Source organism: Triticum dicoccoides, chromosome 2A, assembly GCF_002162155.2.
Source record: "Triticum dicoccoides isolate Atlit2015 ecotype Zavitan chromosome 2A, WEW_v2.0, whole genome shotgun sequence".
NCBI lineage: Eukaryota > Viridiplantae > Streptophyta > Magnoliopsida > Poales > Poaceae > Triticum > Triticum dicoccoides.
Window position 1 is genome coordinate 240,493,313 of NC_041382.1, and position 24,848 is coordinate 240,518,160.

Consider the following 24,848-nt stretch of genomic DNA (forward strand, 5'->3'; position numbering starts at 1 on the left):
TCTGAAAAAATCAAAAGAAAATGATAAAAACTTCAAAAAAATAAAATCCTTCGAGAGGTAGTTATATTACTACATCTACTAGTTAGGAAAATTTGAAAACTACAATTTGGACATGTTTTGCAAAAAGTGTAGGGAAAATGTAAAACGGCTATAACTTTTGCATATGATGTCGGAAAAAACGTATAATATATCAAAAAATTCAGCACGAAAATCTGCATCCGATGGAGACCGCCTACGGCCTATTTGGAATTTTTTAGAATCCTCAAATTCCAAAAGGAAAAAAAGATATGGTCAAATTTTAGTTTTTTTAAAAAAAATTGGTTAAATCTGGTCAAACTACTTATTCAAGAAGTATTAATGTTACTACATAATTATTCAAGAATATTCGTGTTACTAAATAATTATTTCAATTTTTTGAATTTTGGTCAAATCTGGTCAAACTATGGTCAAACTGTGGTCAAACTATGGTCAAACTTATTCAAGAAATATTAGCGTTACTAAATAATTACTGTTTTTTAGAATAATAGTTTCAAACTCAAACGGTGAAATGTGTGACTTCATGCTCAAGCTAAACTCCTGAGGGTTAATAGGATTGACATCTTACTATTGTTAGGAAAACAACCAGTGCAGACTCGGAAACGAAGGAGAATAGAACCCGAAAGTTAAGCGTGCTCGGGCTAGAGTAGTGAGAGGGATGGGTGTCCGGTCGGGAAGTTAGATGATTTGGAATGAGTGATCCACACTTGAGCAGTTAAGAGAGGTGATTACATACTAAATCATCAAATAATTCAAAAAAATTAAAAATCGAAAAAAAAATAAAAACTTTTTCGAACATTTTCAAAAAAAAATTCAAAAAAAATCCTTTAGTACCGGTTGGTAACACCAACCGGTACTAAAGGTCCCCCATACCAGGGCGCGAGCTCATGCCACGTGGTGGCACTTTAGCGCCGGTTCGTGCCGAACCGGTACTACAGGGGGGGCCTTTAGTGCCCACCCTTTAGTGCCGGTTATGGAACCAGCACTAAAGGCCCTTACGAACCGTAGTGGCTTGTGTGGCTTGTGGCTTCACACGGAAGTTTACAGCATGAATAATCTCATGATCCCTTTGAGCCTGGGTGGCAGTCCATAGGAGAATCACACGGTACCCCGAGATTTCCAAAAAATACAGGCAATCACCGGATTTCCCCAGGTGCCTGAATCAACCCAGATGTGTATTAAAGTTGCCACCTTAAGTTAACCATTAATTAACAATACTCAAATCTGTCATGAAAATGCTCAAACCCAATCCACGTCTACGAGCATAGCATAGCAATATAAGCAACGTAGAAGTAACTCCCAGAGGTTTGATAATAAACAAGTGAATAGATACTACCTCAACTACTACCCAACCCACAATTTAATTCTGATCCTAACCATGCAATTGTTTGAGGGGTGATCTAATGCAATAAAACTGGGTAGTAAAGAGGTATGATCAAAGTGTTACTTGCCTTGCTGATGATCCGCGAAACCTAGAGACTCGTAGTAGCACGCTTCGCACTCAGGATACTCTATCGCAAACAAACAAGCATACAATAAGAAATCAAGCAAGGGCATGGGTAAAACTCAAATAAGAGATCTAACCAGAAAATTCAACTTAAGAACTCCGGTTTGCAAAAAGAATCAAATCAAACGAACCAACAAAACTCAAACGGCGAAAGAAACAAGCTTCGTTTACTAATGTGGCCGAAAGTCAAATTTTACAGTAGCAAAAACTTGCTTAAGTTGGTTAAACAGAAAGAGGGCTTCGAGACGGAACTCCAGGCGCTTGAATCGGATCAGAAATCACGATCAAAAATAATTGCGGAAAATCCGAGAAAAAGAAAAAACGGACGAATAGGCTAACAAACGAACGTTCAATATCTGTGGCTAACGGACGAAAACCGTTTGTTAAAACGAACGTATGGACGAACGTCCGCTAAATAACTAAACCAAAAAACGAACCGAAACTAAAAAAACGGATCTACGGTTTCAAAGAAAAAAACCGATCGGTTTTCTCGCAAAAACCGAGGATGGCGGCGGCTACCTCAGGCGGGTCGGTGAGACGGCGGCGGCGGCGCGGCTAGCGGGCGGCGGCACAGGGCAGCGAGCCAGTGGGGCGGCAACGGCGGTGGCGGCGCGTGGCGGCAGCGCGTGGCAGAGGGTTAGGGTTTGGGTGGCGAGGCTAGTGGGCTTGAGCGGCAGCTGGGCCTTGGGGCGGCTCGGGGCTGCGGCTTATAAAGCCCCACGGGCGGAGTCCCGCTCAGGTACGGCCCAGAGTCGGTTTCCTCTTTTTTTTTAAATAATTTCGACGTGCAGAAAAAGAAAGAAAAAGAGTACTAAACGGACTCCAGAAATCCCGAAATAAATTTTCCCCGTCCTAAAAAAATAGGCCGGACAAGGTGAACATTTATTTGGGACCAAAATGTAATTTTGAAAATCGCATATTTTTCCTAATTCAAATAAAATAGCGATAAAACTCCGAATAAAATAATTAAAATCAAACGATCCTTTTCTTTCAAAATTCGAGAAAAAACTCGAATATGAAAATAATGAAATCCCCAACTCTCTCCGTGGGTCCTTGAGTTCCATAGAATTACAAGGATCAAACCAAAATGCAATAAAAGATGATATGCAATGATGATCTAATGTATAACATTCCAAATTGAAAATTTGGGATGTTACAGGTTGGGGCAGGATGAACTGGACCCCGTGGAGGGCTGGATGAACAGGACCACCCCGTGGAGGGCAGGATGAACAGTAGGCAGTGGAGGGCTGGATGAACAATAGCCCATGGAGGGGTGGTTGAACAGGAGCCCGTGGAGAGGGCTGGTTGAACAATAGTCGGTGGAGTAGCGCACGGTGGAGGCTGGATGAACAGGAGCCCGTGGATGAACAGTCGCAGGTGGAGGCTGGAGGAGGTCGATGGTGGATGGATAGTAGCCCGTGGAGGCTGGAGGGGGTCGACGGTGGAGATGAACAATATCCCATGGAGTCCCGTTTTGCAGTACGCCACACTCCTCCCTATGAACAGGACCCCCGTTTCGACCGTAGCGCTCCAACACAAGTCCGTTTCCTCCGTTTTGCGGTACGCCACAACGCTCCCGATCAAGAGGACCCCTGTTTCGACAGTAGGAGGTCCGTTTCCTCTGTTTTGCCGTACGCCAGACCCCTCCCGATGAATAGGATCCCGTTTCGAACGTGGCCGGTCGAATACAAGGCCGTTTCCTCGGTTTCGCGGTATGCTAGGCCTCGTTTCCATCGGTTGTTCCATCCAAGCCCTCCCGATGAACACGACGACGCATTCCGTTCTGACCCAGCCGGTTGGCTCCCCATGAACACGGCGACAACGTAGTTTTCTCCGTTCCGACCCAGCCATGTACACAAGCCATGGTCATACGTATGCGCGAGTAGGCATTCGAGACCCTGCCTGTATGTATGTGCGTGGCCGTATTTTCTTTCTTGCATACTGGCCGCTGTACGTACGTGTACATGCTACGTGCATGCCTCTACTACGACACGTGTGAGGGAGTCCTGGATTAGGGGGTCCTCGGATAGCCGGACTGTTGGACTATGAAGATACAAGATTGAAGACTTCGTCCCATGTCCGGGTGGGACTCTCCTTTGCGTGGGACGCAAGCTTGGCAATTCAGATATGTAGATCTCCTCCCTTGTAACTGACTCTGTGTAACCCTAGCCCCCTCCCGTGTCTATATAAACCAGAGGGTTTAGTCTGTATGACAACAGCAATCATAATCATAGGCTAGCTTCTAGGGTTTAGCCTCTACGCTCTTGTGGTAGATCAACTATTGTAATACTCATATCATCAAGATCAATCAAGCAGGAAGTAGGGTATTACCTCCATCTAGAGGGCCCGAACCTGGGTAAACATTGTGTCCCCTGCCTCCTGTTACCATCCGCCTTAGACGCACAGTTCGGGACCCCCTACCCGAGATCCGCCGGTTTTGACACCGACATTGGTGCTTTCATTGAGAGTTCCACTGTTCCGTCACGATAAGGCTAGATGGCTATTCTTGTTGTCGATGACAACATCACCCCGGGGGGAGCCCTGGTTGTAGGCCTAACCCTCCGACTAGGCGGCTTCATCATCACCGCCCGTTCAGCCGTCGCGCCGACGATGACTTCTTGGGTCATCAAAAACAGCCTCCACGTCGGCTCGGTATCCGCTGAGCAGATGGTTCCAATAGATCTCTCTTCCTTGAACGAGCTCTTGGATCGCATCGCCGCCCTGGGAGTTGCTACGGACTACGATCAGATCGGGCTTAAACCCGACCAAAGGGAGATTAACTCTCCGCCGATCACCCATCAGATAGTGGTGGTGGAGGAGCAATGTAGCAATTCTTCCTCTATTTTGTGGACAAACTATGTCCGGATTTCAGAGCTCTCCGAGCCAGATACCCGTCCACGGGAGGACATGGCCCAAGCTGTGAACCTAGAATCAGACAGCGGGCCAGAACTATTGGGCAACATGCCGGAGTCCGAACTGCCAAGCTCAGAAACTCCTCCGCCCCTGTGTCTCAGATTGGGTCGGGGTTTGGACCTAAATCTACCCACCCACCCAGACTCAAGTGATCTTTCCCACATTAGACAAGAGCCCCAAGAGACAGTACATCACTATTGGGCTAGATTCCTCCTTGTAATGAGCAAGGTCAAGGACTGTCGCGATGAATACGCAATTTCATTCTTTTGCAAAAATTGCAAGGGAATCCTCAACGCAATAAGTTGCGGTGACATAGCACACTTTGCTGACTTAGCGGCCATAGTACGAAAGTACTGTGTGATGGAAAGCGCCTGGAAAACCCAAAAAAAATTCTGGGACCCTCCAGCTCTCACTAAACCCCCTGTCCGAACTAAAAGGGTGTACTCCCGTAAGTCACCCGATCCAACTACAAAGAAACCAAAGCCCAATATAGGGCATGGAACTATATTGGAGGGATGGCTCAATGGGCCATGCAAAAGTCACAGTACACTAGATACCATGCCAACACACAGCCTTAGAGCATGTTGGATACTCCGGCAAGTGGCCAGGAGCGGCGAGGATATCCTCACCAACAATAAAGCAGAGCACCATCCTGTGGAAAATAACAATACAATATTGACAGTCTTCGAGACCTTCGCCTCAAATAATAGGTGCAAGAGAACACTCCACAGCCTTGCCGAAGTCTGCCACGTGCAGCAATAAATCTGTGGAACTACACGGCCATAACCTTCAATGCCAGTGACGAACCTCAATTTCGAACAGCTCGAGCACTAGCCGCTTTGGTCCTTAGTACAATTGTGGACGGCTTCCGACTTACTAAAGTGCTCATGGACGGTGGCAGCGGATTAAACCTCATCTACGAGGAAACTCTTAGCAAGATGGAAATAGACAAGAGCCGCATTGAGCAAAGTAGCACGACCTTCAGAGGAATCATCCCTAGTCAGGAGGCATGATGTGCGGCAAAAATAACACTAGATGTGGTATTTGGCACGCCAGAGAACTATTGGTCCGAAGAAATCACATTCCAAGTGGCCCCGTTTAGTAGCGGATACCACGCTCTTTTAGGGCGGGAGCCATTCGCGATCTTCCAAGCTATACCCCATTACGGGTACATGAAGCTCAAAATGCCCAGGCCCAATGGAATAATCACTCTGGCTAGTGATCCGGACATAGCACTCGGCGCCGAAAGTAAAACTGTTGCACTAGCCCTCAAGGCATTATCTAAAGCCCTGGCGGCCGAAAAACTAACTTCGCTGCGCTCCATAGTGGACAGGGACGACGTGATACTCGACAAAATACCCAAGTCCACCTCTTTTAAACCAGCGGACGAAATAGTCAAATTCCAGGTCCACCCAACGGACCCTACAAAAACAACATCCATCGGGGCACAGCTGAACTCCACAACAGACGCCACACTGCAGGAGTTCTTGCGTGAGAATTGGGACATCTTCGCCTGGCATCCTTCAGATATGCCAGTAATCACACGCAGGCTGGCCGAGCATAGCCTTAACATTCTAAAGGGGTTCAAGCCGGTCAAGGAGACTCTTCGACGTTTCTCTGAGCCTAAGTGGCAAGCCATGGGAGAAGTTCTAGCCAAGTTACTCGAGGCCAGATTCATTATTAGAGAAATAAAACATCCGGACTGGCTAGCAAACCTAGTGATGGGACCAAAGAAGGACAAATCCTGGCGCCTATGTGTCGATTTCAAGGACCTTAACAAGGCTTGCCCCAAGGATCCCTTCCCCCTTCCCCCGCATCGACCAAATTATCGATGCTACCGCCGGACACTACTCATTGTGTTTCCTCGACGCATACTCCGGATACCATCAAATTAAGATGGCGGAGTCCGATCAATCCGCAATGGCATTTATCACTCCATACGGCCCCTTTTGTTTTAACACCATGCCTTTCGGGCTGAAAAACGCCGGTGCAACCTATCAACGCATGATTTAGACATGCCTAGAAACACAAATCGGCAAAACAGTGGAGGCATACGTAGACGACGTGGTCATTAAAACAAGACACGTCAAATCTTTAATTGACGACTTGAGGCTCACGTTCGATAATCTCTGAACATACGACATCAAGCTCAATCCGGAAAAATGCGTTTTCGGCGTGCCTGCCGGAAAACTCTGGGGCTTCATCGTATCCAATAGAGGAATTGAAGCAAATCCGGCTAAAATCCGAGCTTTGTCACAGTTGGCTATCCCAACAGACCTCAATCAAATCCAGAAATTAACTGGATGCGTGGCTGCCTTAAGCTGCTTTATCTCCCGATTAGGAGAAAAGGCACTACCTCTTTATCGCCTTCTTCGATTAACCAAACACTTCGAGTGGACCGATGCAGCCATAGACGGATTGGAAGAAATAAAAGTCGTATTGGCCATCAACCCAATCTTGGCCGCGCCAAATGTCAGCGAACCAATGTTGTTATATATAGCGGCAACACACCAAGTTGTAAGCGTAGTGCTCGTCGTCGAACAAGAGATGAACGGACATAAGTTCTTGCTTCAAAAGCCGGTATACTACGTATCCACCGTCCTCACTCCATGCAAATCACAGTACCCACATTATGAAAAGATAGCATACGTGGTCTTCATGGCATCCCAGAAACTACGACACTACTTTTAAGAGTGTTCAATTACGGTGGCCTCAGAAGTACCACTCAACGACATAATAAATAACTATGATGCCACGGGCCAGATTGCTAAATGGGATATTGAGCTCCCCCTGTTCGACATAACATACAAACCACGGCGAGCCATTAAGTCGCAAGTACTGGCTGATTTCGTCGCCGAATGGACGGAAGCCAAACTCCCTAAAAAGTATGGCGCGTACTCCAATTGGATCACGCACTTTGACGGCTCTAAGATGCTGGCTGGTCTGGGGGCAGGCATCGTCCTGACATCCCCCACCGGAGATACAGTCCAATACGTACTCCAAATATTATACATAGACTCCAACAACGCAACAGAATATGAGGCCCTGTTGCATGGTCCCTGGATGGCAGTCTCCATGGGCATTCAACGCCTTGAGGTGCGTGGGGATTTGAACCTCGCAATATCTCAAATAAATGGAGACTTTGACGCCAAGGACCCAAAAATGGCGGCTTTCCGCAACGCCGTCCAAAAAATGTCAGCTCGGTTCGAGGTGCTTGAATTCCACCATGTGGTCCGGGAAAACAATGAAGCGGCGGATATCCTTGCCCGCATCGGTGCTAAGCGCGACCCTGTCCCACCTAACATCTTCTTGGAAACGTTGTTTAAGCCATCCATGGTATGGGAAGGAGAGACCGGCAACAACAGTCTGGACCCGACCACAACGCCAGATGCCGAACACTCTGACTTCGGAGGCTCTGCCACCGAAATAACGCCTTCGGCCCTCGTGATTATGGCTGTCATCTCCCCGTGGATAGAACCCTTCTTGGCTTACCTAACTAGGCAAGAACTCCCTGATGACCCAAACGAGGCATGTTGCATTGTGTAGCGGTCTAAAGCCTACAAGGTCCATGAGGGAGAGCTTTATAAGAAAAGCGTTACCGGAGTACTTCAAAGGTGCATCTCCGAAGAGGAAGAACGACAACTTTTGGCAAAATTTCATACTGGACTTGGCGGCCACCACGCCGCAGCTCGGGCCCTTGTAAGCAAGGCCTTCCGTATAGTTTTTTACTGGCCGATGGCCCCAGCAGACGCACAGGACCTCGTTCAACGTTGAGTCGGTTGTCATCTTTTTGCAAACCAAAGCCATATGCCACCTACCGCTCTCCAAACAATCCCCATTACTTGGCCCTTTGAGGTCTGGGGGCTCGATATGGTCGGACCCCTTAAAGGGGGAAGCCATATGAAAAAATACCTATTGTCATGGTGGATAAATTCACCAAATGGATAGAAGCCAAACCAGTTAAAACGGCCAAATCCGGACCAGTGATAGACTTTCATATTCGGGGTTGTACACCATTACGACGTCCCCCACAGCATCATCACCGATAACGGCTCGAACTTTACAGCCGGCGATGTAAAAACTTGGTGCAGCAACATGGGCATTAAGCTCGATTATGCCTCTGTCTATCACCCGCAAACTAACGGTCAAGTCGAGCGAGAAAATGGTCTTATCATGAGCGGCATTAAACCAAGATTAGTGTGATCCTTGAAGAAATCAGATATGCACTGGGTGGAGGAACTTGACTCCATACTATGGGGGCTATGGATCATGCCGAATCACACTACCGGATACACACCGTTCTTTATGGTGTACAGCGCAGAGGCGGTACTGCCCTGTGACATCATTCATGATTCACGTCGAGTGCACATGTAGGAAGAGAAAGAAGCCGAACTTGATCGGCAGGACAATTTGGATGCCTTGGAGGATGTAGCGCCCCGAGACCGATGTGCCACGTGTTCTTCGAGTTATTCGCTGCTGTTGCCATGTCATTTTCTTGCGTGTTGCATTTCATCATGTCATCATGTGCATTGCATCATCATGTTTTCAAAACCTGCATCCGTCCGGGTTCCCCTAGTTCCGTCCGTTGTCCGTTCTGAGCCCAGGCACACTTGCACACGCCCGCGGCACGTCCGAAATATTATTTTATAAGTGGCCGGAAAATGTTCTCGGAATGGGTTGAAAGTTGGCATGTGGTGTTGTTATGCTGTAGGTAGGCCGCCTGCCAAGTTTCATTGCATTCGGAGTTCGTTTGATGCCCCAACAGATAACTATAGCGGCAATATAGTCGGTCTATTGTCGGACGTTTCCGGTCTCCGAAAACAGTTGCCGGGTTGCTTTCCCCCTCTGTCTTCTCAGCCCACCACCACCCACCGTCATGTCCAACCTAATCTCTCTCGTCAGCCCGCGGCCCTCCTCGCGCACGTGCCCGAAAGTTGTCCTGGACCCGACCCGGACAGTCGTTACCGTTGTGTCCGAATCATCCCCAAACTTCTACAAAACGTCACCGTTTTCTTATTTGGAACCCCTAGCTATTTTATCCGGGTTCATCCGATTACGAGCGGATGGATCGAGTAGCCCCTAACCTAACCAACCTACCTATATAAATAGTCAACCCTATTTTCTAGGGGAGTTGTACCATCCATCCCTCTCGGCCGCCGCCACTAATCCTCTCGGGATCCCCTCACTCAATCTCCCTCGATCCCATCACCCAACCAACCAGAGCCGCACTCCTCCTGATCCAAATCCTCTCCAACCTCCTCCTTTTCCACCGGATCCAGCGCGCCAGAGCTCCACCCTGCGTGCCCGCCTCCTCGTCCTCCCGGCCGCAGCAGATGAACGGAAGGCATCATGCCTGCCTCCTCACACTCCTCATAGACCCAAGGAGTCGAACGCCTCCCTTCGGCGCCAACCGTGCTTCCGGCGGACTCGCCGGAGCAGCCAGCCCTCAGGCGTTCTTGCTCCTTCCCCTCTCCCCCATAGCTTCCTCTCCCTTCCTTCTCTCTCTCTCTCATGATCTCTCTCTCATGCCGTCCACAGGCAGCGCCTCCTCCTCCCTGCACCAAGTCGCAGGTCGCCGCCCATAGAGCTCCACCACCCACTGGATTCGGTGTCCCAAGGCCCGATCCGTCCATTCCAGTCGCCGCCGGACCGGCATGCCTTCCGCCCGAGCCCTGCAGTCCCGTTGTCGCCGTTGCCAAGCCCCTGCCTCTACTTCTTTCGAACCAGGGAAGGGGACGAGCTCTTGCGTTGACTAGTCCTGCCTCGCTGAACCGCTCGACCGCCAGATCAGCACCCGCGTGTGGGCCTCCTCTTGCCAGGCAGCCCAGACCAGCGCGCCCCCTTTGCCAGCGCTCCTCCCCCCGAACTGGGCCTGGCCCAGCTAGGTGAGCAGCCAGCCGCCCGGTGGGTATTTTAAGATTTGGCCCGTTTCGTGTTTTTTTCCCATAGAGCGATTTTCCTTTTATCCAGAGCAAAACCAGTTTTACAGATTATCCCCTAAACTTCATGCATATTTTAACTCCCAAACTAAGCATCACATGTAAAAACTTAATATATGAAACTTGCTTAGAATTTTGTGTAGATTAATAATATCCAACTTTCATCTATGTTTAAAATGTTTAAAATTATGTTTGCATAAATTTTGCCCCTATGCCATGTTGAAATGCTTTATTTCATTACTAAATAACCGTAACTCGGTTTGTAACAAACTTTATATGTAAATGGGGTGGAAAAATTCCTAGTTTAACATGGTGGCATCACTTTGCATGTTTAACAACTATAAAATATGGTTTAGGGCAGAACAGTACCAAACCTAATATATGCATATGAGGATTTTCCGGAATTGTTGTTCGTTGTCTCCGGCCTCATTTAAACTTTCCTAGATAGGTAGTTCTCATTTGCTTCACCCTCTTGCCATGTTTAACAACATTTAATATTGTTGGGTACATAAACAAGATCAAACTAAATAAGTCATGTGGGGTTTCGTCAATATGCAACGGAGTTGCATGTTGAGCTCCACTTAATTTGTAGGATTGTTTGTGCATTTTGCCATGCCATGCCTCATTAAACCGGACATGCATCATACTTGTTTGCGCATCGTGCCATGCTTATGTGATGATTGTTCACTATGTTGTGTGCTTCTTTCTGGTGTTGCTTCTTCGGGTTGGTTCCGATAACGTCGTGTTTGTGAGGACCATACCCTCGAAATCACTTCTATCTTTGCTTGCTAGTTGCTCGCTCTTTTGTTATGCCTATGCTGCGATACCTACCACTTGATTATCATGCCTCCCATATTGTTAAACCAAGCCTCTAACCCACCTTGTCCTAGCAAATCGTTGTTTGGCTATGTTACCGCTTTGCTCAGCCCCTCTTATAGCGTTGTTAGTTGCAGGTGAATATTGGAGCTTGTTCCATGTTGGAACATGGATATTTTGTTGGGATATCACAATATCTCTTATTTAATTAATGCATCTATATACTTGGTAAAGGGTGGAAGGCTAGGCCTTATGCCTGGTGTTTTGTTCCACTCTTGCCGCCCTAGTTTCCGTCATATCGGTGTTATGTTCCCGGATTTTGCGTTCCTTACGCGGTTGGGTTATAATGGGAATCCCTTGACAGTTCACTTTGAATAAACTCCTCCAGCAAGGCGCAACCTTGGTTTTACCATTCGCCACCTAGCCTTTTTTCCCTTGGGTTAGGCCAGCCCAAGGGTCATCTTTATTTTAACCCCCCCTCGGGCCAGTGCTTGTCTAAGTGTTGGTCCGAAACAGAGCCACTTGCGGTGCCACCTCGAGGAAACTTGAGGGCTGGTTTTAGCTATACGTAGTGTTCATCCGGTGTTGCCCTGAGAACAAGATATGTGTAGCTCCCATCAGGATGTCGGCGCATCGGGCGGTCTTGCTGGACTTGTTTTACCATTGTCGAGGATGTCTTGTAACTGGGATTCCGAGTCTGATCGGGTCTTCCCGCTAGAAGGAATATCCTTCGTTGACCGTGAGAGCTTGTGATGGGCTAAGTTGGGACATCCCTGCACGGTTGTGAACTTTCGAAAGCCGTGCTTGCGGTTATGGGCAGATGGGAATTTTTTAATGTCTGGTTGTAGAAAACCTGAAGTTGACCTTAATTAAAATGCATGAACCGCATGCGTAACCGTGATGGTCTCTTTCCGGCGGAGTCCGGGAAGTGAACACGGTGTTGGAGTTATGCTTGACGTAGGTTGTTCTAGGATCACTTCTTGATCATAGATTCTCACACATGTGTTGCATTCTCTTCTCGCTCTCATTTGCGTATGTTAGCCACCATATATGCTAGTTGCTTGTTGCAGCTCCACCTCATACCTTTTACCCTTCCTATAAGCTTAAATAGTCTTGATCGCAAGGGTGTGAGATTGCTGTGTCCCCGTGACTCACAGATACTTCCAAAACCAGTTTGCAGCTGCTGATGTTATCAAGCAGGTGACGCAACCAAGCTCCAGGAGGAGCTTGATGAAGATCTTATCCTTTGTGTTGTTTCGTTCTAGTTGATCTGTGGTGGAGCCCAGTTGGGGTCGATCGGGGATCTGTGTAGCATTTGGGGTAGTCTTATTTTATTTTGGTTCCGTAGTCGGACCTTGATTGTATCTGGATGATGTAATGCTTTATTCATGTAATTGTGTGAAGTGGCGATTGTAAGCCAACTATGTATCTCTTTCCCTTATGTATTACATGCGTTGTGTGAAGATTACCTCACTTGTGACATTGCTTTCAATGCGGTTATGCCTCTAAGTCGTGCTTCGACACGTGGGAGATATAGCCACATCGAGGGCGTTACAGAGGAGGAGCGTGACGTGGCAAAAGCCCGTTCCACATTCTATAAGCAACAGGCTCGGTGGTATCAAAGCAGAGAAGTACGGGCCAAAACTTATAATGTTGGTGAACTCGTTCTGCGCCTACCGGAGAAGAAAAAGGACAAGCTCAAGCCCAAATGTGAAGGTCCCTTCGTTATTGACAAAGTTCTAACCGGTGGAGCGTACCATCTGTGGGATGCATCGGACAATCGACTTGAGCCAAACCCATGGAATGCAGCCAGACTCCGAAGGTTCTACGCCTAGCGCCAGACTCTGTGTTCGTCTCCTTACCTCCATCAATTTTTTATATATCCGTTATTTGTCTTTTCGTTCTGTCTTTCTTCTCTTTTTCACGGCCTTAAAAGGATAAAATGTGTCTTGACTACACAATATTGACACGCTAGGCGTGCTCATTATACTTGGGGGCTTCTTATACAGAAGCTTAATATAACTATGTTTCGGGCTCTATGCCCCCCCCGCACATGTGTTACTTTTCCACATGTACCTTTTCTTCGCCATTATATGCATCAATATGACTTAAGATTTGGCCAAGCTGGGTTGCCTGGCTCTTGTGTTTATGCCCTACATTCCCGTTAATTCGGCTAGGACATAAGGGGAGCACCTCTGTGATAGTTACTGCCGGGTCAGCCGGATGTGTACCTCAGACTAGGTGAAGCTGAAAGCTAGCGTTCTTAAGGGGATATTCGATCAGTGAACAAAAGATGACTTTTATTTATTGTGATACATGCCCCCAGATGTTTATATCATGCGTCTCTTCTCGCAGTCCGGACATGCACATTAATGCATGCGTACCCAGTGAAAGGAACCCTTAACAGAACTATTCTCCCTGGAAGTTGTTTCTTACTATCCATGTAATATAACATAGCTAGTTGGGTACTTGTCTGTTCAAGCACTTATGACCCCTACGCCTGGTTTCCACGCGTACCCCGATTTTTACATAATGGAGCAGGTATTCGGATACACTCCAGACTGTTGGGTCCGGAGGTTGAAGCGAAAAGGTCCGCCATGACAAATGATTTACAATCCGGCTAGGGATAATACATGTCATTTGAAGTACATAGTCACTTAGACTGACTAAATTCTTCTTCTATACCATCCAACAGGCTGTCTAGCCTACAATCCTGTTGGGCATACTTTGCGTCTAATTTCACCTGGTCATCCACCAAACTGACGGGGATCTCTTTCCCATCAAACCCCACAGGTCCGACCTCGGCCATGTGGTTCGGGTCAGTCTTGGTATATCGCGTCTTCACCATGGCCCAGGCTTTCCTTGCACCTTGTCGGCAGGCCGATATCTTCCATAATCGGAAGCCCCGCCGCGCTCCCTTGAGCATGTCTACAAGCTCCCCCATGCCTCCTGGAAGGGAGGCGGATGGCCACAAGGCTTGGGCAATGCCCTACATCACCTGTCGAACTTGTTCGTGTAGTTGTGAGAGCTCTGGAAGAAGGTCACCCGCAGACCAGGGCATCTCCTCTACGGGACAACTCGTCAGCATACCTACAGATATAACTCTGTTAGCCGGTTTCTTCGCTGAACCCTATAAAAGTGCATTCAAGCACTTACTAAAAATGCCATGTCGAAGCCTTTTATTCTCCTTCGCGGAGTCAGCTAGCTAGGCCCGAACGTCTTTCAGTTCAACGCCCAGCTGGGTATTGGCATCTTGGAGATCATTTTTCTCCTGCCTAACCCGCGTAAGCACGCGCTCGCCAGCCTCTAGCTGTCATTGAGCATGTTGCTCATCCCCTCGCATGACCTCTGGATTCACTCCGAGGTCATCTGCAGAATCTATTGTTAGATTTGCATACATGTCGAATACTAACCGGTACATATCCTTCTTTTCGATAGAAATAAGTGTTACCAGATGGGGCCTTTGCGGACTCCTTCACTGGGGCAATTGCGGCCTGCAACTAGGCTTTGCACTCCTCCAACTCTTGAGACAACTGGGTATTCTTCTCCGTAAGAGCCTACACAAATAATGATCCTTAAATCAGTTGTGTCAACTGTTTCAAGTCTCAGGGGCTACAGATATATATAATCAGATTTTCTTACCCGTACATCCTTTACATTGATGAAAGTTGGTAATTATGAAAGTTATTTAGTTATGAAATAAACCATTTTAACTTTCATCCAAAGACAATCTGCACGTCGGACTCATCGTCATTGAAGCCTGGTTCAGGGGCTACTAAGGGAGTCCTGGATTAGGGGGTCCTAGGACAGCCGAACTATATCCTTTGGCCGGACTGTTGGACTATGGAGATACATGATTGAAGACTTCGTCCCGTGTCCGGGTGGGACTCTCCTTTGCGTGGGAGGCAAGCTTGGAAATTCGGATATGTAGATATCCTCCCTTGTAACTGACTCTGTGTAACCCTAGCCCCCTCCGGTGTCTATATAAACCGGAGGGTTTAGTCCGTAGGACAACAACAATCATAATCATAGGCTAGCTTCTAGGGTTTAGCCTCTACGATCTCATGGTAGATCAACTCTTGTAATACTCATATCGTCAAGATCAATCAAGCAGGAAGTAGGGTATTACCTCAATCGATCGGGCCCGAACCTGGGTAAACATTGTGTCCCCTACCTCCTGTTACCATCCGCCTTAGACGCACAGTTCGGGACCCCCTACCCGAGATCCGCCGGTTTTGACACCGACAACATGCGCGCCTCTACATCGACCAGTATGTACGTACATGTTCGCGACCAGAATGCCAACGCTAAATACGCTTCGACCAGGTGGGTCCCGACTGTCAGGCACTTCCTTGCGTGCGAAGATGTAGCTGGTGGGTCCCAGTAGTCAGGGGAGAATCGTTTTTTTTGCCCGGACGCACTTCCTTGCATGCGAAGATGTAGCTTGTGGGTCCTAGAAGATAGGGGGAAACATTTTTTTTTGCGAAATTCTGGTGGGGCCCCGCTGTCAGGTGGAGGAATAATTATTTTGCGCGTAATAAGGAGGCACTTCCTTGCTGCGGCCGTGGACCCAGCTATCAGACTGTCCACGTATAGTCCATGTCCGATGGAAGCCGTTCCTTGACCATGTTGACCATGCCGTGCTGAGGGCACCAGGGTGATGGACGACGGCGACGCCTAGGAAGGGAATGACACGGAGCCAAGGAAGACGCGGCAGTGGAAGCCAGCGCGGAGAGGAGTACGAGGGTTCACTGGTTCGGCTGCGGTGTGAGGCTGCCGTTGCCGCAGAATAACAGGGGTGTGGGTGAGTAGAGGGATGGCCTAGCAAGCGGTGGGAGTAGTAGGGGCAGTGAGGCCTCCGCGGCATCACAGCCGGCCACGGGAGGCAGGAGCACGCGACACGACCGGCACTGGTTTGGGCGGCTGGAGTAAAAAGACCAGAGGTTGAAGAAGCACTACGGCCGTTGGATGGACATCGTATGGTCACTGGAGCTAGAATCGTTCATATTGTCTAAGTTGACAAAGCCCTCCATCCCTGTCAACTTAGTAGGCCCGCAAGTCAACCTCCCACCAAGGTGGGTCCTAGCTAGTAGGGGGAGTATTCATTTTTTTCTACGTAATAAGGAGGCACTTCCGATGGGTCCGAGCTGACAGTGGGGGGAACATTTTTTTCACGAAATACGGTGACCCATCCGGTGGGTCCCAGCAATCAGGGGGAAACGTTTTTTCGCAAAATACGGTGGCCCGTCCGGTGGGTCCCTATTGTTAGGTGGAGGAATCATTATTTTCCGCGAAATAAGGAGGCACTTCCTTTCCGGAGCTGTGGACCCAGCTGTCAGCCTCTCCACGTATAGTACACTTCCGATCGAAGTTGTTCCTTGACAATGTTGACCATGCCGTGTTCTATTGCATGCATGCGTCCATGTGCGTGGTGCGTCCCCACAGTCAGCCTCTCACGTACAGTCATCTTCCGATGACTCTTGGTTGTTGACCACACCAAGCCGAGCGCACGAAAGGCCGGTGGATGATGGCGAGGCCTAGACTGGAACGACCCGGAGATGGGGAAGACGGGGCAGTGGAGTCGCAGATGGAGAGGAGTGGGAAACTTGACTGGTTCAGGTGTGCGGCAGCACAGCCGCAGTGCCAGCCACGGGAGATAGGAGCACGGCTGTTGGATTAACATGCAACGGTCCAACTGCTAGAATCATTTGATGACTAAGTTGACAAAGCCCTACATACACGTCCTCTTAGTAGGCCCACAAGTCAGCCACCAAATCTGACGGGTCCCAGCTGTCAACGGGAGGAATAATTTTTTTCGCATAACAAGGAGGCACTTCCTTCCGTGCGAAGATACAACGGTGGGTCCCAGCTATCATGTGGAGGAAACATTTTTTTAGCTTAATAAGGAGGAACTTTCCTTGCGTGCGACCATGGACCTCGTGGGTCCCAGCCGTCAGGCTCTCCACGTATAGTCCTCTTCCGATGACTCTTGTTTGGTGACCACGCCGCACCGAGCGCAGCGAGGCGGTGGACGACGGCGAGGCCCCGGATGGGAATGACTCAGAGATGGGAAGAGCGGCAGTGGAGTCGCAGATTGAGTGGAGGAGAAGGGTTATAACTGGTTCTGGTGCGGCGTGGGGCTGCAGTCGGTCGAGAATAACAGGAGGTATGGAGGGGGGGAGGGATAGCCTGGCCGACGGTGGAGTAGCGCTTCACAGTGATGCGTGCTAAGCAGAGCCGCTAGCCGCCAGAGGCCGGACCAGGCGGTCCCAGCTATGCTGGAGGAAGAAGATGAGAGATTGAAGGGGCATGCCGACCAAGGTGACAACGCCCTGCGTAGGCTTCGATCTATTGGCCCACATGTCAGCCTGCAAAAATGTGGCATATATTTAGCCCATGTTTTCTAGAATGTACAGTCCATTTGCTAGGTTGGGTGAACAAATAATTTCGCGTCAATGCAGCCCATTTATATTATCTAAGAAAGCCCAGCCCATTTGCACTTCCTTCAAATACATGAATTAGCTGGGCTCGTTATATATATAATGTTATATTAGAAGGAGCAACTAATATAAAAAATAACCAGGATTTTCCTTGCCAACTTCTGTTAAACATTTATTTTTATAAGTTAATAACACATGGGACGTTTTTATAATGTATATATAAGTCTCTATAAATTATACGATAATAGTAATAATATAAATATATATAATGTGGTTCAAAAAATACATTGGGCTTCCAATCTTTAAGAAAAAGCCCATAGGCCGGTATGGACCTCAAAAAATAATTTGAAACCAGTGTCACCGTATGTCATGGGCTACGCATGCTAAAATACAAAACCTAGGCTTAGCTGATACTTGTTCGCCCTCTTGAAAAAATGATACCAGATCCCCAAGCGAACTGGATTATAGAGGGGGCCGGCGGCACGAGTGAAGAAGCACATCAGGAGCGAATTTTTTTTCTTCAGTGGATGGCTCTCGATGGCGTTTTTACTTGCCTCTGCACCATACAACTTGTATTTTAGCCTCCCAGTCCGTGGTGGACTAGCAGGCCATTTGCTGGGCGGGCCAGCCTACAGAACCAGCACTCGATTTTTCATCAAGCCCCAAAACCAACACTGTACTATGTTTGTTTTGACGCCGAAAACATTACGACAGGGGTTGAGCGGGGGAGGGGGCAAGACAGAGCAAAAAGATTAAAAAGAGATGATGCGCCGTTGCTACCCTAACAAAGCAGGTGCACTTCTTCTTGGGAAGAAGGTGTGCCGTTGACACCCACACGTCACATACCCCACAGTAGGCATACTAACAAGTTCACACCCAAGCGCAATAGAAAAGGTAAACATTCGTATCAAACTCAGGTTCACAGGACACGTTCATATTCATAGCCAACATTCACTATCAACAACTCAAAAGATTCATATATACACAAGTTCAGCATGTCTATGGATCCAAATGATTGATAGATCACACAATAATATTCATAGATAACTCAGAAAACGATTCAGATATACACATGTTCAGTATGTTTATGCATCCAAATAATTGAGATCACAGCCAATATGATCCATGGACGAACTTTAATTACCTAGGGTATAGACTGGTAAATGGGGTTCAGTCGGAGGTGCTTCTTGCTAAAATTAATGTTTGTACGAGTAAACTTTCGAGTACAAAAGAGGCAGCACATACAATCTGGACTCTTCTTGTAGGTTTATCCTCAAATAGTGGCCTCATGCTGAGGGAGGTTTGAGCAACTTTGCCACTACTTTCATCCAACTAGTTTACTGGCTCATCTTGGTCCTGTAGCTCACCAAAATTCTACATTGCAGACAAGAAAGGAGGCGGTTGAGAAATGAACTACCCAAAATTTTTGTGTAGTTCAACTGAAATGGAGCATCCCTGGCGTGCAGACTGATTAAGTGCCAGATGAATATATGCGTCAACCAACTTGTCTGGAATCTTGAGACTCCATGCCATACAGTTCGCTGCCATATCTGCCGATAAGCAAAAGGCACAAGTTGGTACCAAAGACTGGACTGTGTTTTTCTAGGCTATGCGCCAAGCAATATTTTTAGCGTTCACTCTCGTAATACTTGGAGTTTGACAACTGGTTGACGCCGGTTGATACTCGAATGAATATAGGCACTTCTTGTCAACATCAATGCTTGTCTGAGTGAACTTTGGAGTACATAGCAGCAACATAAGTATCTGTCCATCTGATCTTTTTGTGTAGTTCTACTGAAATCACCCAATGCAATGATTAGCCTGCGAGTTCAGGCTCCAAGTTACTCCTTTATAAAATCGGCAAACAGTAGCACAATACCAAATTACCAATACATGACAAGCACAATAATCAGGATAAAGACCAGTACCAACCTGTCTAAGGTTCGATATCAATTACTTTTTCCTTTGACTGGAAGCCGGGATAAGCGAAGCGACTGACAGCAAAGGAAGAAAGCAGGCCTAGATTAGTGACTGACAAGAAAGGACGAAAGCTGTCGAGGCAATGAAGCACCCAAAGTTTTTGTGCAGTTCCACCAAAATCGAGCATCCCTGTTGGCACATATATTGAGAGAGTGAGATTACTGTAATAGTGGGACTAGTTGATGAAACATACACTATCAAATAGAAGCACCCTCATTATCTTAAAGGGTAAAGTTAGCAACATAGTAGTCTTGCTTAAAGAGAGGTATTAGTTTATTTAATTAGTGCCAATTAGCTCAACACTCAAAGCATTGCCATGTATCATAGTTTGCAAAACTTTAACGTGCAAAGATAAATTAGTTTCTCATGACAATAGCATGATACAAATAGATATGATAGCAAACTAATATGGATGAAGGCCTTAGGCCCGTACTAACCTGAGGAAAAAAGCTTATTCATGTAGTCCCATAAGAGATGATAAAGCACTCACTGGAATCACTCAATAGTGTATATTTTTGTGCACCTCAAATGTATGGTTGAAATCACTCTTTTTTACCAATGCTGAGATTATATCGAAAGATTATCAAGAAATTCTAGCAGAATTAAAGCACAGACTGGGATACAGTTCATTGTATTGTCTTGTGTAGTTCCACTAAAATGTATGATTGGAACAACATGATCCCTGTTTGCACAAGTAGGAACAAGGTGAAACCTTCATTAGCTTAGTGAGAAAGGATAGAAAGACATTAGCATATTAGTCTAATAGTAGCATCAAATTCATGATGGACAATACGCAAAACATTGCCTCATTGAACAAATGGCAATAAATTGACATGCAAAACAATAGCACTATTATGTCATGACACTAAAAATATTCCCTCCCCGCTCCACCACGTGATTCACCTCCATAGACAAACATACACACGTACATGATTCATCATAGGGTGCTACTAAAGATTTGTTTAACTCCGACAGGAAAATTATGCAGCAATAAATTAGTGGTACTTATGTACTCCTAATTAATTAAGTGAGACAACAGAAGTGGAAGGGCTCGCTGGAGGATCGTCTCACATGTAAGGTAGTCGTTGCCGGAGCCCTTGAATGGCCTCGACTGAGGCCTCTGGCTTCAGCAAGCTCACCTTGGCACTGTTTATTCTTCTTCTTCTTCCTCTTCATGCTCTGTTTCTCATTCTCCTAACCAGTTGGTGAAACCAAGTACATGATTGGCCTTCTATTTCAGAATTGGTTTGTTCAGTGAGGGAGTACAAGTGTACTGGTAAAAAATAGCATTATTTTCTCATGGCAGTTGCAAAATAGAGATGAACACATGCATTAAATATCATTCTTACCTAAAGGAAGGTTATGGTGCCAATATGGATGATGAGGATTGGAACACAGATCTTCCTTTGTGTAGTTCCACCGAAATGAACCAACTGTTCCATTCTGACATTCCAGTTAAATAACACAAAAGTCACTGCTTTTAAGAGGACCTTTTAAGAAGAGATTTGTGCAGTGCACCAAAAGGTCACAACAGCAACTAGGTGAAATGGATATCCCTGTTTACACAAAAAGCTACAGAGGAAACAGTCAGAGTCTCAAACAATTATTGGCAAAAACATTTGGCTAAACTTGTCATGGCTTATAACAATGGCATGGCTTCATTTTTACCAGGGGCATTAGATTAAGAACAACTAAATATTTGGTATAAGGGCATGTGACAGTGGGTGCACCAGCAGTCCAACAGCATGTACCTAAATAGGGGCATAAAGTGGTGATTCATAGTTTGTTGCCCTGAGAAACAAACATCCAAGAAACATATCTGGGTTGGTCCCATTTTTTTCACTCTAGCCACCTACTCCTATGTGTGGATAGAAAATCTAGTCCTGGTCATACCACTGTGATCAGCGTTACCCCTATATTTTCCTTTTCGACCAAGAGACCGGTTGGATGACCAGTCTGTACTATTTTTACCCCCTTTCCTTCCTATTTGTACCAAGTCCGTTGTACTATGTTTGGTTCTAGGTCTAGTATTGCCATATTTTGCCACACATTTTTGCCAACCTTGCCTAAGTTTAGGGGTTGTTTGGTTCTAGGCCTAGTATTGCCATATTTTGCCACATATTTTTGCCAACCTTGCCTAAGTTTTTAGTTCATCAAAATGAAAGCCACAAGTTGGCAATCCTAAGGGAATCTTGCCACACTTTGTGTGTGTATGCCATGTGGGTCTCAAGTGTGGCTTGCATAAGGTGTGGCTTGAACCAAACGCTCACCTAAGTTAGTCAAACTTGCCTAACCTTAGGTGTGGCAACCTTTGGCAAAGTTAGTCACAAACCAAACATCCTCTTCTTGTTTGAACCAAGTACAAGATTCGACTCCATGAAGTAGCTTTACCTCTAACAATAGTAGAAAAAATAGGTGACATTGGACCATCCGATCGAGAGGGGCTGAGAGGTAGAAAATGATGCACATGCAGCGACATAGCGAGCTGGAGAAGTAGAGCTAAGGCGGTTTCGAAGGAAGATATACCTGAATGTCGTCGGGATGTGGATAGGTGGGCGGAGGGAGGCCGGATCCACCCACACTAGGGAAACGACGAAGGGATCGGAGGACCTCCCGCGCCGGCGCTCGGCCAGAGATAATGGTGCAGCCGGCAGTGGGTCTACCCCCTCACTGTCGATGACAGCCTAAACGCTGCCCCTCCTACCCTTCACTAGCGAAGGGGGATACATCCGAATCTATAACCAGCGGTGAGGATAGAAAGACAATGTTGACAGTGTTACCACCCCTAACTTGTTTAGACCTCGAGAGGACGAGAGTGTGTGAATAGAGGAACCCTAGCAAGCAAGCGCGGAGGCTCCGTCCTATATATACGTAGTGGGGTAGTTTTCCATTTTCACTCCATCAAAACAGTCATTAAAAATTGTGTACTACGTGCCAGGTCGCCGTTTTTTAGTTATTGATTGTTTTTTGAGATAGCTACCCGCTTGTTCCAAGTGGTGTTACGGTGTGCCAGGTCACACTTTGTATCGTTCAAGTCCGGTACAAGTCCCTCCATTAAATGAACAACCACCCCCTCATAAAAATTGTGAACAAGCCCATGGCTAAAATTATCGGAAACGTGGGTTGCCCCAACATGCATTATTATTTAAATTTTCTACTCCCTCCGTTCCTAAATATAAGTCTTTTTTATTAGCCACACCTAAGACAAGAATTTTTTTATTAGCAGTGAACCCCACATGTCATAGACACAAAAAGTGTGGCAAGATTCCCTTAGGCAAGCCAAAGTGTGTCTAACAATTTGAGAAACTCAAGTTAGGCAAGTGTGGCAAGTGTGGGTAAAATAATGTGACATAAGACAAACATAGTCACAATCCAAACAACCCCGTAATTTTTTGTGACATGCATGAAAATTTGGTTAGTTAAATTTATAGTCAAAATTTGGCAAGGTGCATCAAATCAACACATGCAAGTATCAAAAGGGAAGTCACGGCATGCATGCATGCGTTGTACTCCCTCCGTTTCCAAATATAAGTCTTTTTAGAGATTAAACAAGTGACTACATACGAAGCAAAATATGTCTACATACATCCGTATGTAGTAGTCCATTTGAAATGTGTAAAAAGACTTATATCGAGTGCAGTGCTTTGATGTGTTGCGTCAACTCATACAAGACCGAGAAGTTTGATTACCACAATGCCCTCTCCCTCGTGGACTGAGCTCCGGTGCCTTAACTGCACCTGCCTTTGGCTGTATGACAGGTGGGCCAACCACCTATTGGGCCCACCTGTCATAGACACAAAGGCAGGTGCAGTAATTCAATGAAGTTGCGTCCCTCCCTCATGCATGAGTGTGGTGGCTGGCAGGACTAGTAGGAGCTTTTGCTACATGCTTCTTGACGGCGGCGAACTTGTGGATGGAGTTGACCATCATGTCATCCATGTGAGAGGCGAAGCCGGCGTCGGCGAGGGCTACGACGCCGGCGGTCGCCACTACCGTCTGGAAACGCTGCGCGGTCCGGGGCCGCAGGCCGGCGCCTTGGATGATTTGGCACAGCCGACTGCCGCTCGTGACCATCGCCTCTATAGGTGCTTCTGGCTTCTGTTGACTTGGTCATGGATGGTAGTGAGCAGTGTTGCGCAGAGACTAAGGAGTAGATGGACTAGAGTGGTGGGGCGCCTTTATATGAGAATCCAAACTCTGTTGCATTCACATCGTGCTGGCTCTATTCTACTTCTCCAATTAATTCCCTCTGCATTTAGAGTAAATTGAGGATGCATCATTGACCGTTCAACGTCTCGGGAACCGCTACCCTCTCCCTCCTTGGCATTCAAGCACCTATGGAGGCGACTGCCGCTCGCGTCTATCGCGTGTCAGGAGACGTCCCCGTCGACGACGACGTGCCTATGGTGACTTCATAAATTTCAAGATGATAGTACTAGTATACTCAATATTGTGCACCGCAACCAAGGCCGAGAGGAAAACGAGAGAACTGCATATTTATTTACGATGCAGATTAACTCATTTTGCTCCATATGTACTCCATCTTGGTGTAGTCTAGTCACTTGTTGAAATCTCTAGAAAGGCAAATTCTCCTTTCTGGTTTACAGGGCTATACTAGCAAGTACTCCCTCTGTCCAAAAATACTTGTCATCAAAATGGATAAAAATATGTATCTAGAACTAATATACATTTAGATACATCCCCCTTTATTCATTTTGATGACAAGTATTTCCGGACGGAGGGAGTACTACAATGGTGGGCTCACATAGCAATTTGTCTCATGCAAGAGCATGGCTATATGAGTGCTCCAAGGTTCACAACTGCCACGTTCGGGTTGCACTTGGCTCTTCGCCTCTTCAAGAAGACGAACATTGATGTTACTACTACTGCTTCTACAGTGAGCGGAGGGATAGCTTGTTGTAGTACTATAAGCAAAAGCTTGTCCTCGTCTGTGAGCCACCGCACGCATGGGCGAGGGAGAAGGCGTGTAGTAGTAAAATAAAGCTTCTCCTCGTTGTACGAGTTGACGCTGAAAGACCCGCAGTGTACAATACTCCATTTTCTACAACCTCTAACATTTACCCCACCACAAATTAAGATGTATATTCCTATCTTGACCAGATGAGCGTGCAAACTAGAATCACCAGGATGACATGTAGGGACATAAGATTATTTTAATCAAAAAATATAGCATGTAGCCGACCCCAACGATTTTAA

The 24,848-nt window shown here is 46.8% G+C and overlaps 1 protein-coding gene across 1 annotated transcript in view; it reads left to right on the forward strand.

Annotated features, from left to right (window-relative positions):
- Nucleotides 1–24,848, forward strand: part of LOC119357812 (E3 ubiquitin-protein ligase SINA-like 10) — a 90,325-nt gene that overhangs the window by 63,976 nt on the left and 1,501 nt on the right. The gene's annotated exons all lie outside the window — the stretch shown is intronic.